General features: G+C 36.3%; 1 protein-coding gene across 2 annotated transcripts in view; it reads right to left on the minus strand.

Moving 5' to 3' along the window:
* The window catches only part of EDIL3 (EGF like repeats and discoidin domains 3), a 489,721-nt gene that overhangs the window by 339,525 nt on the left and 133,601 nt on the right, over positions 1–16,595 (minus strand). The gene's annotated exons all lie outside the window — the stretch shown is intronic.

Below are 16,595 nucleotides of genomic sequence, written 5' to 3' on the forward strand. Positions count from 1 at the left end.
GGTAAAGAAGCCACCTGCAATGTGGGAGACCTGGGTTTGATCCCTGGGTGGGTTGGGAAGATCTCCTGGAGAAGGGAAAGACTACCCACTTGAGTATTCTGGCCTGGAGAATTCCATGGATTGTATAGTCCATGGGGTCCCAAAGAGTCAGACACAATTGAGAGACTTTCACTTCACTTCACTTCCCTCCTTCCTCCAGCCCCATCTTATAGACCAATAGCTAGAATGCTGGGGACAGCTAATCATATCTCCCTCCCATCGGAGGGCAAGCTTAAGCAGAAAAAAGAGAAAGGAGAAAATCATGACTGTCAAGAAAGAATAGACTGGCTTGCAGGCAATGCTAAAAGTACCTTATAAAAAGGAAAATTTGCAAAAGTTTAACATCAAGCAAAGCCTTAAAGGTATTTTTCCAATCTTTCACTTTCTCTCCAGCAAAAATATCCAGCTTGCATATATTTCATATGTAGCTGATGAAGTTCACAGACAGGAAAAACAAACATTTTCGGCATTGAAACGGTTTCCTTAGTGACCAGGACTAGGTATTCATCCAGGTGGATATAAATATTTTGTGGTTTCTCATGGGATTTTTCCATCTGTCAACTGACATTTTTAGTCATAGAAGGGTCTCTTGAAAACTATTTTTGAACCTTTATGCTTGTTTCTTTCAGCAGTTATTTCTGGTTAGAAATTCTAAGTTAGAAATTAGCACTGATTTCAGTCAATAAGCCACACTGAGCCTTTTCCAAATCAACTACCTATTATACTAAGTCTTATTGAAAACAATCACAACAGTTAATGAATTTGAAAAAGAGACTTATCTTGGAGGCAGAAAAAAAAAAATGTAATGGAAAAAACAGTACAATTTAATCCTAAAAAAAAAAAAAAAAGCCTGAGGTACTACTTAAAAATTATCACAAGTTTTGTTAAGAGTTTTGTATTGTTTTGTTTTTGTGTTTGTATGCTTCAATTATATCAGGAAAAGAGATTACAGAATCATGTTCCTGGGATAATACTGTTAATAATGCTGAAATCTCTATTATAGAAATAGTTCAATAGGATCGACTAAAAGCCCTATACAGCATAGAGCCAAACCACTATCCTGTCTGGCTCTTCATCATCTCCACAAACCCCACACAGTCTAGAAAAGCACTCCCGCTAATTCTTCCAGAAGGTTCCCAGGCTTCTTATCTTTGTGCTTTTTATCACCTGGAAGAGACTGCTAGGCTACAGAACATGGAGTCACAAAGAGTCAGACAGGACTTGGGTGAATAAACAACAAACTTTGCTGAAAATGTGTCTACCAAATAATTTTACTGGTAAAGTGCACTTCTATCCCATCCCATCTCAAAAGCCTTCTCACCCATCAAATTTGATCCCTGGGACTGGAACCAACCTTTCCTCCTCCTGATACCCACAGTATTTTTTTTTTCTCCTCTTAGGATAATTATTTTCTGCATTGTGTAATGACTATTGATGTGTGTGTTTTGTAGTCTTTCCCAAATGTATCTCAAAGTCAAGCTCTTTATCCTGGGGGCATAGACAAAGAGGAGAGTATACCCTGGGGTGAGGAACAGCTTTCCAGAGATGCTCTGTAATAATCATTAAATGGAAGATTCTAGTTTTCTTTCTGCTCTGTGATTCTATCTTTATGCAAAGCCACAGAGAGCTTATTGTTGATGTATCACATCTAAGAACCTAATATTAATATGTTGTCATAAATTCTAACTTCATATTTATTATCCCTTTACAGGATTTCCATTTTGTAATCTTATAAAAAAACAAATTCATAAGTTATTTGCTGTAAGCATAAGGAAAGCTCTATTCCGGAAAGGCCAATTCCTAATTATGCAAACATTATTTACATTACTCATAATTTTCAAATAATAAAACATAGGGGTCTCTTTTTTCCCATAATAAGTGAGGTGATTTGTCAAATTATACACTGAGGAAAAGAAAATTTTGAAAAATTAAAAGCTGACAGCTAAATTGCCCCCAGTTTGCATATTGAAGCACAAGCAGAAAAAATCCTGACATAAAAATAACAGGTCAGGATTTATTGGACATTTCAACAATGTTATTAATGACTGAAATGATGGAAGAATATTCAGGGACTTCAAAGTTTGATTTCTGCATGTAATGTTTGAATTGTCTATAAGGTTTAATTATATTTATTTACTTATTTTTAGAACTCCTACCTAGCTTTTATTACAAATCAGGAATAATCCTAAGAACCTGACATATATAAATCACTTAATTTGAACAAAATCTCTTTGAAGTTGATACTAGTTATTACCCAGATTTTACAGATAAGGAACAAAGGCATCAATAGGTTAATCAACTTGGTCAAAGTAACAGAGACAATAAATAGAAGAGTTAGACTGAATTCAGTCTGGATGAGCTCTTGATCAAAATATCATGATACAATTCTTTACAGAATGTGTTTCTACAGAATTCCAAGAGCATGGTCAGCATGAAAACACTCGAATTACAGGTTTTACTATTATTATTATTGCTATTGTATCTCTAGGTTCTCTCAGTGTTGCCTCTTGAGAAATCTGTGTGGAGGTCAGGAAGGAACAGTTAGAACTGGACATGGAACAACAGACAGGTTCCCAATAGGAAAAGGAGTATGTCAAGGCTGTATATTGTCACCCTGCTTATTTAACAGAGTACATCATGAGAAATGCTGGGCTGGATGAAGCACAAGCTGGAATCAAGATTGCTGGGAGAAATATCAATAACCTGAGATATGCAGATGACACCACCCTTATGGCAGAAAGTGAAGAGGAACTAAAAAGCCTCTTGGTGAAAGTGAAAGAGGAAAGTGGAAAAGTTGGCTTAAAGCTCAACATTCAGAAAACTACGATCATGGCATCCGGTCCCATCACTTCATCACAAATAGATGGAGAAATAGTGGAAACAGTGTCAGACTTTATTTTCTGGGGCTTCAAAATCACTGCAGATGGTGATTGCAGCCATGAAATTAAAAGATGCTTACTCCTTGGAAGGAAAGTTATGACCAACCTAGATAGCATATTAAAAAGCAGGGACATAACTTTGCCAACAACAGTCCATCTACTCAAGGCTATGGTTTTTCCAGTAGTCATGTATGGATGTGAGAGTTGGACTATAAAGAAAGCTGAGTGCCAAAGAATTGATGCTTTTGAACTGTGGTGTTGGAGAATACTCTTGAGAGTCCCTTGGACAGCAAGGAGATCCAACCAGTCCATCCTAAAGGAGATCAGTCCTGGGTATTCATTGGAAGGACTGATGTTGAAGCTGAAACTCCAATACTTTGGCCACTTGATGTGATGAACTGACTCATTTGAAAAGACCCTGATGCTGGGAAAGATTGAAGGTGAGAGGAGAAGGGGACAACAGAGGATGAGATGGTTGGATTGTATGACCAACTCAAAGGACATGAGTTTGAGTAAACTCCGGGAGTCGGTGATGGACAGGGAGGCCTGGCATGCTGCAGTCCATGGAATCTCAAAGAGTTGGACACGACTAAGTGACTGAATTGAACTGACCCATCAGCATATGTGTAATAGGTACACTTTAATTTGGATACAAACACTGGACTGTGGAAACAGGCTGGAACAAAATTTCAGGTTGATTACTTGCATGTGTCTTTGAACAGGAATCTATGACCTTGGTATGCCTTAAATGTTTATTTCAATATTATTGCAAGAATAATACATAGATTAGCCTTTTAATGGATAGAGCACTCTAAAAGCACTATTAAAGGGGAAAAGGGTGAAAGAAAAGAATGTTCTTGGCATTATGGTGATTGGTAAACTGCTTAAATGCCCAACTTCAACATTTAATACATGGCCTGATACCCAGAATGATTATGAGGCGAGCCTTACGCCAGAAATTTTAAATCAACAAACCATTGTGATGATAATATAGCTCAACCTCCCTAGCTGAATAATTAATGGAAGCTGACAAAGGTCTAAGCATGTTCTGTGATGAACCTTGATTTATGCCATTCAGTCAATTCCATTGACTGAAAGAGAGATGAGTTGACATAAACATATGTCTTGTTGAAAATATTTAGCAGCTACTGTGTTGATGAGTAGCAGTAATGAGTTCTATACCCAATTGCTGTCTAGGATTTGGATGAAGCATTTGGGGATCTGATTTCTCAATTAAAATGTTACCAGGCAAAGACACTGTGGGGGTTTACCAACGTGCCATGCAAAGAAGATGCTAATTCTTACTTAAAATTTGCTATATTTTAGAAGGATTAGTACTTAAGAAAACACCCTTATCTGTGGTTCTTTTCCTGAGAAACTAAAATTGTGTCCTCCCTACTTTATTTTACAAGCTTTGATAAAATAAAGATAACAGTAAATACTGATTATTTTCCATTTCAAATCATAGTTTAGTGAATTTTATACTTTCTTAGGGAAAAATTAAATATATTCTGAAAAGGATTTGGCTCAATTCTCTTTCATTATATGACTCATTTAAAAATTATGTGTTGTCACTATACTCCAAGTATGGATTACAGAATTTGCTTTCACATAAATACTTTGATATATGCTGAACAATAAATTTTCCATGAGTACAAGTTGTCTTGATGCGTCACCCAGTTTTCCTATGGCTTCAGGGACTGTGGCCAAATAAGCCTTCAAACACAGTGACATCTACTTGAAGCACCCTGAGAAAAGATTCATGCCTTCTATTTCATTGTAGTAATCATTATGTTTTACCCTATCAGTTCCTTGTAACAAAAAGTATGATTTTAGCACATCAGTTCAGTTCAGTTCAGTCGCTCAGTCGTGTCCAACTCTTTGCGACCCCATGAATCGCAGCACACCAGGCCTCCCTGTCCATCACCATCTCCCGGAGTTCACTCAAACTCACGTCCATTGAGTTGTTGTTGCCATCCAGCCATCTCATCCTCTGTCGTCCCCTTCTCCTCCTGCCCCCAATCCCTCCCAGCATCAGAGTCTTTTCCAATGAGTCAACTCTTCGCATGAGGTGGCCAAAGTACTGGAGTTTCAGCTTTAGTATCATTCCCTCCAAAGGACACCCAGGGCTGATCTCCTTCAGAATAGGTGCCAATATTTGTTGATCAATCTAATTCACTAATATTAAATACTACAGAGAGTTCAAATAGTTTTAAAGAAATATCAACCTATCAAAATACAGATTTCAGTGAATCTTTAATGCTTCATCGCTTTCTCCTCATTCTACCTTCTATGTAATTAATGCTAAGTGGGAGAGGACAGCAAACGTCTGTCATTCATCTAACAGCCTTTCACTTTCCACTAGAAACATACCTATCTTTCCCCTATTTTGTACCTTTATCGAACCTTCTTAGGTTTTCCTTCCTTAGTCATTCTAAGTCTGTTCCATGCTCTAGATGCTCTAGAGCCATTTTTAAGATTTCTTTGATAAAATACCTCTCCTTCTCTCCTTGGTCTTATTTTTAGAGAATAGCCTTTTCCTAACAGTTTTTTTTTTTTTTTTACCAGTCTAACTGAATTGGTAAAAAGTTTCACTATTTTATATGAATATTTATAGTTTGCCCTTTTTAAAGATAAATTGTTAAAACAAGGACTATTAAAAAAGTTCTTTTAAAATGATTTATGGCCTTATTTAACTGTTTAAGTAAAAAGTAGAAGGGGATGTAGCCTTCGTGTGTGTATGTTAGTCACTCAGTTGTGTCCAACTCTTTGCAACCCCACAGACAGCAGCTGCCAGGCCACTCTGTCCGTGGATTCTCCAGGCAAGAATACTGGAGTGGGTTGCCATTTCCTATCCCGGTAGCCTTCATATGGTATTTAAAAAATATATTTGATAGGACAACAATCTCTTCTTTTAATAAGTATATTTTTCTCCTCCTATTATACAAATAACTCCAAATCCACATTATGATTAAATAAATCTAAGCCCATTAAGCTTTCTTTTCACCAAAAACCCATCATGGTAACTGTTTACCTTCCCTATATAATACTCATGATAGTAAAGTTCTCAAATAACTATTATCCCAACCATTTACTTTTAAGAATTTAGTCTAAGGAGACAGTGGTGAACATACATACACACACACACACACACACACACACACACACAATTTAGTTAGAAGAATATTTACCAAAATGTTGATAATAGAAGTTTATATGGAACTTATATGTCAAAACATAGGGGCTGGCTGAATAAAATGAAAGTAGATGATGGAATGTTAGCTGGATATTTTAATGTCAGGAAAGAATTTTTAATGAAATGGAAAGATATTAATTTCATATCTTAAGTAAAAAGGAGTGATCAAAGAATATGCTACATACAGTATAAGTTTTATGCACATGCATGCATACACATATAGACAATTTTATATAAAGATGTCAATTTAATTTGCCATCACTCTTTATATCACAGTAATAAGTGTTCTAGGTGGCTCAGTGGTAAACAATCTGCCTACCAATGCAGGATACACAGGAGACATGGATTCAGCCCCCAGTTTGGGAAGATCTCCTGGATTAGGAAATAGCAACCCACTCCAGCATTCTTGCTTGGGAAATCCTATAGACAGGGGAGCCTGGTGGGCTACAATTCAAGGGGTCAGAAAAGGGTCAGACGATACTTAGTGACTAAACAACAAATCCCAAGATAAAAGCTGTTCACTTTTTCTCCTGTTAATGGCATTTAGCAACTCAACCTAAAGATAATTACATTTTCATTTTCTTGTTTCTATTGTAATTATAGGAATAATATTTTGTTTATTTTTTAGCAACATATCAATTTCCTTGAAATAACAGAATCTTAACACCTTGTCACAGTTGGTTAATGGCAATATTATTTTTTAATGACTTGCTTTGTTTGGGATACCATGGGTTGATAAGTAGTTAATTTAATTGAAAGGAAACAAACAATAGTAACGATTGTTAAAATCAAGCAATAGATTGATGGTAAAAATCCCTGAAGATAAAAGCAAGTAACAACATGCTGGCATGCATGCTCACTCACTCAGTCGTGTCCAACTCTTTGCAACCCCATGGACTGTAACCTGCCAGACCCCTGTCCATGGGATTTCCCAGGCAAGAATACAGAAGTGGGTGGCCACTTTCTCCTGCAGGACATCTTTCTGACCCAGGGATTGAATCTGGATCTCCTGAGTCTCCTGTATTGGCAGAAAGATTCTTTACCACTGAGACACCTGTAACAGCACTGGTAAGTCCAAGAAATGGAACAGAAGGTTTTAAAGATTGTTGGATATGTTTTAACTATTTTATAAGTCATTTGTGAGTTTCCTATATATCTCTTTTCAATTAAATTGGAAGATAATTTTTTTCCAGAGGTTAATGCTAAATTTTTCATTTAGCCTATCACTTAAAAATAGTAATTTTCATAAATATGGAGAATTGTACATATTGGTAGTGCCCACAAATCCATTTGGAATCTGAATAAAAGGAAAAATTAATGTCACTACAAATTTTCATGCCTCTAATTTCTTCAATGTATTTTCCTAGATTAAACAGAAAATAATCAAGCTTTGCCTTTTAATGAATTTTGTACTTTTTCCTCCCTTATAAAAAATAGAGGACTGTTTTCATAAAAATTAGTGTTATAAATTTTTTGTATTCATAGCTTCTAACATGAAAATAAATATCCAGAAACATATCTACATGCTTATCAACATTTTGCTGCAGTCCATGGGGTCGCAAAGAGTCAAGACACAACTGAGCGACTGGACTGAACTGAAACAACTTTTTGTACTGTTAATAAAAAAGTGAAAAGATCAAATGAAAAAACAGCAAACTAACACTTCAAGGTAAATTGTAGAACTGGCTATAAGTTCTTCTTTTTGCATTCTCGCCTTTGCAGTGCTGTGCTGTGCTGTGCTTAGTCACTCAGTCGAGTCCGACTCTTTGCAACCCCATGGACTACAGCCTGCCAGGCTCTTCTGTCCATGGGATTCTCCAGGCAAGAAAACTGGGGTGGGTTGCCATGCCCTCCTCCAGGGGATCTTCCCAACCCAGGGACTGAACCCAGGTCTCTCGCATTGCAGGTAGATTCTTTACCATCTGAGCCATCAGGGAAGCCCTGCCTTAGAAAAGTGGAAATCCTCCCAACAAAGCTAAGAATTTATATACTGTCTTTTCTTAAAAATAAAAGCCTTACCAACACATTGACACTCATCTTTTGGCTGGCCAAGAGAGGATTTCTGTGTTTGATATTTTCTGAAGTTCTTTGAAGTTATATTGATATATATGTTTTCTGAAGTTAGTATATAATTGGGTTTGGAATTGCAAGTTAACAAACTCTAATCATTATAATTAACAGTAAACATGAACAATTTTAAAATTAATAAGCTGGTTTATATGCTATGTTATAGAAATTTATATGTATATATAACAAAATTATTTTCTGTAATATATGCAAAATAAGTAGCAAAACATTTCCCTTAAATTATTAATTCTGTCATCTTAACTGCAAAATTCTGTTTATATGAATACATACTTAATCATTTTTATTATCAAAAAATTAACTAAACATAACTCTGAAAATAAATCCCTTTGACTCTCACTGACTGAGAAATTTCTAAGCTATCACGCATGGCTAGCAGCTTTTGAGAAAAGATTTTAGTGTACGCAGAAGAGCTCTCATTATGATAATTTCAAGAAATATGGATTTAATCATGAATTATCCTTCCTTAATCCAAGAAGTAATCTTAAGGAGAAAAACTGATAACTACTCATAATTTCATGTAATATATGAATAATTTAACTTAAATTTACCAAATCTCTCTCTCATTTGGTAACCAAAGTTCACAAATCTAAAACTAGCCTCACTCTACCCAAGAGATCTACTTAAAGCTTGTTAATATTCTGATATTTCATGATCACTAACAAGAAGTCTTTTAGACAGAGTCAGTGAGTCTTTGCTACACTATTTGAAATTCTGACACTGATCACCTTCTAAAAGATAAATATGAATGTGGCTATGCATGGAGCAAGATGTGCCGTGGAAATTGGTAGTTTTTTCTTTTAAATTTTTATGAAATACTTTGTGTTTTGGAGGCAAATGTAACTAATTTCTCATAATGAAATGCAAGTAGAAGGACAGATTATCAGTGGAGGCCGCAAATTTAAAAGAACCTGAACTCATGTTAGAAAATGAATACCGACTACCAAAAGGAAATGAGTTTTGATGGAGTACTACAGAAGAGGACAGAAGACATAATGGGATAAAGCATCTTCATGTTTATTGCTTTTTTTCCTAAATGAGAAAATCTGATCAGAAGCCAGTAAAATGACTGAGAGAATAAAGAGGAAGAACAAGAAATGAAATGATATGCTAACTTTGTTACCCTGAACCGAACAGAACACAGTAACTTTGTTACCCTGAAATCTCAGGAACACAGGTACTTTGAATTCTAAAAGTAATGATAGATTTTACATTACTATCAAATTCCAATGTTTACATCCTTTGTTTTCAGACTGATAGTTTTAATAGGTTAAATGTATGCTAAATATTATTGACATATCTACACAGGTCATTCAATATAGTTTATTCTTAGTAAAATACAAGCTTGGGTTGTATATCATATTCCTGAATCATAAAGACATCACAGTTCATCTTAAAAGAAAACCCCCCTTACCTAAATTTCTCTTTAGTTACTGTCCTCACTCTCCCATCCATAAAATGAGGACATCAGCTCCTCTCTCTGTTTAAACATCAACCTCTCAATCTTTCCTAATGGTCTGACCAAAACATATATCTACTCTTATTCCAGCTCACACTTGTCTTTATTTTTTAATAGAGCTTACCATGGTAAGTGTAGTAATTTACTGTCTAGATCCCCTCTAGACTAGAAGATTTGTGATATCTTTTTTTAACAGTTATATTCTCACTGCCTGGAAGAGAATCTGGCACAGAGTATACGCTCAATAAATATTTGATGGATGGACAAAAAATTGAATAAATTGATGGATGTTTAATATAGTCATTTTCTAAAATTAAGGACTACTTTTTAGAGTAGTTTTAGGTTCACAGAAAAACAGAGGAAGGTACAGACATTTCCCATATAGTCTCCGACCCCACACATGCATAACAACCCCCATTATCACCACTCCCCACTGAAGTGGTACATTTGCTGCAACTGATTAACTTACATTTACCCATCATAGCAGTTCACGGGGTCACAAAGAGTTGGACACGACTGAGTGACTGAACTGAACTAAACCCATCATAATCATCCAAAGTCTATAGGTTACATTAGAATTCACACTTGGTGTTGTATATTACATGGGTTAGGACAAATGTATAATAACATGTATCTATCATATACTACAATATCATACAGATTATTTTCATAACCTAAAATCTTCCTTACTCTGTCTATTCATCCCTATCACCCTTCCCCAGCATCCACTGATCTAACTGTCTCCAGTTTTGGCTTTCCCAGAAGGTCACATAATTGGATTCATACAGTATGTAGCCTTTCAGTCTGGTTCCTTTCACTTAGTCATATGCATTTAAGGATCCTCCATGTCTTTTCATGACTTCATAGCTCATTTTTTAAAGACCTGAATAATATTTCCGTATTTTAAAACATATCTGGGAATACAGGGGAACTTCCTCAACTTGATAAAGACTATCTATAAAAAACTTACAATACCAGCATACTTAATGATGAAAACCTCAAAGTTTTTCCATTAATGCTTTTTAAAAGCATTAAAAGAAATGCTTTTTAAAATATTTACCCCAGTTTATCTATTCACCTACTGAAGGACATCTTGGTTGCTTCCAAGTTTTGGCAAATATGGATAAGGTTGCTATAAGTATCTGTGTGCAGGGTTCGTGTGGACTTAAGTTTTCAACTTCTTTTGGCAAATACCAAGGAACATGATAGCTGGATCATACGGTAAGAGTATATTTTGTTTTCTAAAAAAAACTGCCAAAGTATTTTCCAAAGTGTCTGTAACATTTTGCATTCTCATCAATAATGAATGAAAGTTTCTACTGCTCTATGTGCTTTCTAGCACGTAGTATTCCAGCATTCAGTATTGTCAATGTTTTAGATTTTGGTTATTCTGAGAGGTGTGGAGTGGCATCTCATTGTTTTAATTTGCATTTCCTTGACAACACATGATGTGGAATATATTTTCATATGTTTATCTGTTTTCTATACATCTTCTTTCTTCCCAATCTTTGTCCTTCCTTTACTTGTCCTACTGCATTAGATTGCACTTTTAGTACAAGATTAGAACAGAGTGATGATACAGGTCATCCTTGCCTTGTTTCTGATCTTAGTAGGAAAGCTTTGAATTCCTCAACATTAAGTATGATGGTAACTTGTAGGTTTTTTTGTTTTAATAAATATTATTTATCAGGTAGAGGAAGTTGCCTTGTATTCCTGGCTACTTTATAAAAAAAAAAAAAAAAATTCCTCTAAATCTTCTGTGTGCCACAATTGATTCCAGCAAAATTGATCTTGGCAAGACCATCCATAAGTCATATGTAATCAATGTAAATGTTTGCCTTGGTCAACTTCTCCACAATATTTGGGCATTGCTGATCACTCATTCCTGTCTGCTCTTAACTTTGGCAGCACAACCCTTTCCTGGTTTATCTTCTGTCTCCCTAACCACTCTTTCTCGGGCTTCTTTACAGATTTTACTTTCTCTTCCTATTGCTTTATTCTTGGTCCTCTCATTTCACAAGTTGTTCTGCTTCTGGACAGACTCATACACACCATGAGCTTAAATAACTATCTGAATAATTATGACTTCCATACCTGTTCCTGCTGTCTTTACTAATATCTAGCAGGTTCCTCCAATTCAGTAAATGAAATATTTGTTTTCTGCCTTCCAATCCTTTGTATCCTCAACATTCACTGTCTCAGTAAATGGCACCAAGTTGCCCAGGCATCAGAAATTTGAGCTGTTTCTTCTTTATTCCTCCCTTTATGCAAACCCCTTTTATTCAATAACCCCATAAGTCATGAATAATTATATATTGCATCCTTTAAATACTTTAATACTTTAATTGAATACCTCAAATACTTTAATACTTACTGACTCTCTCCTTTTCATCCTGTTCCTGACCCAGGCTAAGATCATCAAGTCTGACCTGGTTTCTGCTGCAGCTTACAAATTGTCTCCTAACTTACTCTGCTATGATTTTTTTTTTCCATATTGCAATAGCAGTGATCTCCTAAAAGCACAAATCCTCTCCATTACTCTTAAAACGAAGTTCAAATTCCTTAGAACATCACTCAACACTGCAGAATCTGCCACTATCACCACTGCCAGACTCATAGCTTTCGGCCTGGTAGATTAAAATTATTATTTGGAAATATGTCAAAATACGATTTTTTTTCAGGTAGGCATGTGTTCTCTGACACCAGCTTAAAAGAGGACACCTGCTTTATATTCTTATGGCTCCATCTAGTTCTCCCATCACAAAGTCCATCATATTTATTTACTTTTTTATTTATCTGATTTCCAAGCGAAGCAGCAATTCCTGTAAATTTTGTTCACCAATGCATCTCTGCCATTAGGTAACTTTTCTACTTCGTCAGTGCTTAGTAAATATTTGTTTAAGAATAAGTGAAAGCTAAAATTTTATTTTGTTGAAGTCAATCACATTGTCCCCCTTAATTACATTGATATACTATGTAATCAAGTAAAATTTATATTTGTTACTAATTCACCAAATTATTCTGAAAGCAGAGAGTGGAGAACTATACCACAGAATTCAGGTGCTTTAATAAGTCCCAAGATTTCCATATATGAAAGCCAGAGTATTCACTAGCAATAGATAATTTTCTATGAAGTAAATGTGTCAGCGTTTGGCTCAAAACTCCACAGTGCCATCCAGGAATGTGAGTAGGTGATTGGGAAGTAATTTGGGGTTTAACCACATGGTGCTCTGTCTACGAGTCCCCTGGAGAGGGTGGCAGTGTCCTGTGAGCATCTGTGCGAACACTGGGAAACCTGGCTGAAGTCTGCAAGTCAGAGGACCCTCACTAGACTTTCTTCCCCTTTCCTTTGCTCATAGAGATGCTTTCCTATTGCCTTTTGCAGAGATCAGAAGTGAGTTTTCATAACTCTTAAGAGGCTGAGAACATTGTGTGTGTGTGTGTGTGTGTGTGTCTGTATAAGGGATATGTGTGTGGGGAAAGGAGCAGACACAGAGATGGGAAGTGACAGAGATAAAATAATGATATTGGAGTATACAGCTAGATCAAGAATTAAGTCCAAAGAAAAGCAATAGTGTCTAGTAAGTGAAGTTCACAAATCTAATAAGTTAATTTCTCCAAACTGCCACAGGTAGTATAGAAATGTAAGTGATGTGAAGATTGACTGCAAACAGGGTGAAGTGTTCTGTGCTTATCTGACACTACATGCTTTTAGAGGCACGAGAGAAAGTACAAAAATGGATGAGGCTCTCTTTGAAATAAGTAGCATCAAGAAATTAGGTTTGAGGTAAAATCAAAATGCAATTTTTATCAAAATGCAATTTTTATCTCTGAGAGTAGCATATTTTTGAAATTCACCCCATATACTGCAATAAAGTATATTTTGATTGTAGAATAAAGAGTAATAATAATGTTTAAACTTAGATCAAAGCACATGTTTTTAAGCTAATATAGACCAGATTGTTTTCTATTCATTGCAAATGTAAGGAATTTAGAACTTCATATCGGAGAAGGCAACGGCACCTCACTCCAGTACTCTTGCCTGGAAAATCCCATGGATGGAGGAGCCTGGTAGGCTGCAGTCCATGGGGTCGCTAAGAGTTGGACATGACTGAGCGACTTCACTTTCACTTTTCACTTTCATGCATTGGAGAAGGAAATGGCAACCCACTCCAGTGTTCTTGCCTGGAGAATCCCAGGGACGGAGGAGCCTGGTGGGCGGCTGTCTATGGGGTCACACAGAGTCGCACATGACTAAGTGACTTAGCAGAACTTCATATAATCACAAAATGTATATGGTTCAAAAGGTTAACAGAAAGCTTAGACATCTCTATCTTTGGGAGGATTAATGTAAAAGCAAAACTACAGCGGTGCTGACAGTTCAAATCATTTGTCTTTTAAGACAGCACATTAAAATACCTAGAGCTTTTGAGGGCTTATCTTTTTTTTTTTTTTTTGGACAAAATCCTAGTACACTCTATTCTTCTGCACCAGCACTACCCAACAGCAGGGAAACAACAGTAATGGGCCAAAAATGTTCCAGAGAAGTAGTAGACTTTTTAAATTAAAAAGGCAAGGTGGTCTTTAATGATCTAATGTTCATATATTTTGTAGCAGTTGTTGCTGTTTAGTTGTTTGGTCGTGTCAGCTCTTTGCAACTTTATGGGCTGTAGCCCACCAGCTTCCACTGCCCTTTGGATTTTCCAGGCAAGAATACTGGAGTGAGTTGCCATTTCCTTCTCTGAGGGACCTTCACAACCTAGGGACCAAACCCGTGTCTCCTGCATTGGCAGGAGGATTCTTTACCACTGAGCCACAAAGAAAACCCAATAATTAGTTTTAAAGTCATGAAAAAAATAAGGTAGGCTGGATATTAAAGATATTCCTATCAACTATTTTTATTCAATACATACTTAGTATTCCCTGATTATATGCAAGAGTTAAGAAAGAGGTGGAAGAAATGTGGGGGCTTCCCGAATAGCACAGTGGTACAGAATCCGCCTGCAATGCAGGAGCTGCAAGAGACACGAGTTTGATCCCTGGGTTGGAAAGATCACCTGGAATAGGAATGACAACCCACTTCAGGCTTGTTGCTGGGAAAACTCAACGGACAAAGGAGCTTGGCAGGCTACAATCCCCAGGGTTGCAAAGAGCTGGACACAACTGAAAGACTGAGTACATACACATACAAAAGAAATATTAGGTGCTTTAGTAACAGAGAATAATGAATCTAAGTAAATTTTAATTATATAAGCATTTGATTTTTTAAAAGTCTCATTGAACTATGAGGAATATGGCAATATGTTTAGTTTTTAAACTACTGTAGCCTATAGTATTGGAGAAGGCAATGGCACCCCACTCCAATACTCTTGCCTGGAAAATCCTATGGACGGAGGAGCCTGGTAGGCTGCAGTCCATGGGGTCGCTAGGAGTCAGACACGACTGAATGACTTCACTTTCACTTTTCACTTTCATGCACTGGAGAAGGAAATGGCAACCCACTCCAGTGTTATTGCCTGGAGAATCCCAGGGACAGGGGAGCCTGGTGGGCTGTCATCTATGGGGTCACACAGAGTCAGACACAACTGAAGCGACTTAGCAGCAGCAGCAGCCTATAGTATCATTCTGATAAAATGACAAATGTTGTTTAAAAATATGGCCCAAAGTATTCAAGTATTTATTTCAAAATTCTATAAAGATACATATCCATATAGTCAAAGCTCTGGTTGTCCAGTGTCATGCACAAATGTGAGAGTTGGACCATAAAGAAGGCTGAGAACTGAAGAACTGATACCTTCAAATTGTGGTGCTGGAGAAGACTCTTGAGAATTCCTTGCACAGCAAGGAGAGCAAACCAATTAATACTAGAGGAAATCAACCTGGGATATTCACTGGAAGTACTGATGCTGAAACTGAAGCTTCAATACTTCGGCCACTTGATGCAAAGAGCCAACCCACTGGAAAAGATCCTGATGCTGGGAAAGGTTGAGGGCAAAAGGAGAAGGGGGTGACAGAGGATGAGATGGTTGGATGACATCATTGACTCAATGGACATGAGTTTGAGCAAACTCCCATAGATACTGAAAGGCAGGGAAGTTTGGCATGCTGCTGTCAATGGGACTGCAGAGTCAGACACGGTTTAGTAACTGAACAACTGGCTTCTTAATTATTAAAACACATTTGCCTCTTCGATTCCAGATTTGACTTTTATAAAGCAGCAACCAAAACATTATATACTACAAATCTAAGGCACTGCTGATTTGGGGTCAGTGGACTCAAAATATAACACTAAATTTTAAGTCTATTCATATATTTTTTAGGAATACTTATGACTCTATTCTCAGAGATATAGACTTTTGTGAGGAAAGATTCCTCATATTAAACCCTGAAATTCACTGTACATACTTGGAGACTTGTCAAAGTAGTTAAAATTTGTATTCCTATAACACTGCATCAAATCCCCTAAACTAGTAGCAAGTTAATAAAAGCTTTAAAAGAGAATTGTCTTTGAAATGAATCAAATGAGCATAGTATCTGTTAGCAATAACATAATTAACTTTTTCAAATATACTACATTCTTATCAATGTAACATAAAAAATACAAGTGAGATACACTTGTACTTTAAAAAGTAAAGCACACTAAAATGCAATAGGTAGTAGCCAAAAATGGCTGGTTAGTGGTTTTATTTAATTATTCTTTCATTCATTCAACCAACAGTTATTGGGTTCCCATTGCACATTAACTATAGGTGCGTTAGATACAATGATGAGTAAACACACTGATCCCTTACTATAGACACAATTACTTCTCTTCTTCAAAACTATTTTTAAAATGCTATGAAAACTTCTGAGTTTCAAAGTTTATGCTGGTTGACTGAGCTTTAATCCAGTACATAATTTAGTTTTCCTATATTGAACAGATACAGTCTACTTTTTT

This window comes from Bos mutus, chromosome 7, assembly GCF_027580195.1.
Source record: "Bos mutus isolate GX-2022 chromosome 7, NWIPB_WYAK_1.1, whole genome shotgun sequence".
Taxonomy (NCBI): Eukaryota; Metazoa; Chordata; class Mammalia; order Artiodactyla; family Bovidae; genus Bos; species Bos mutus.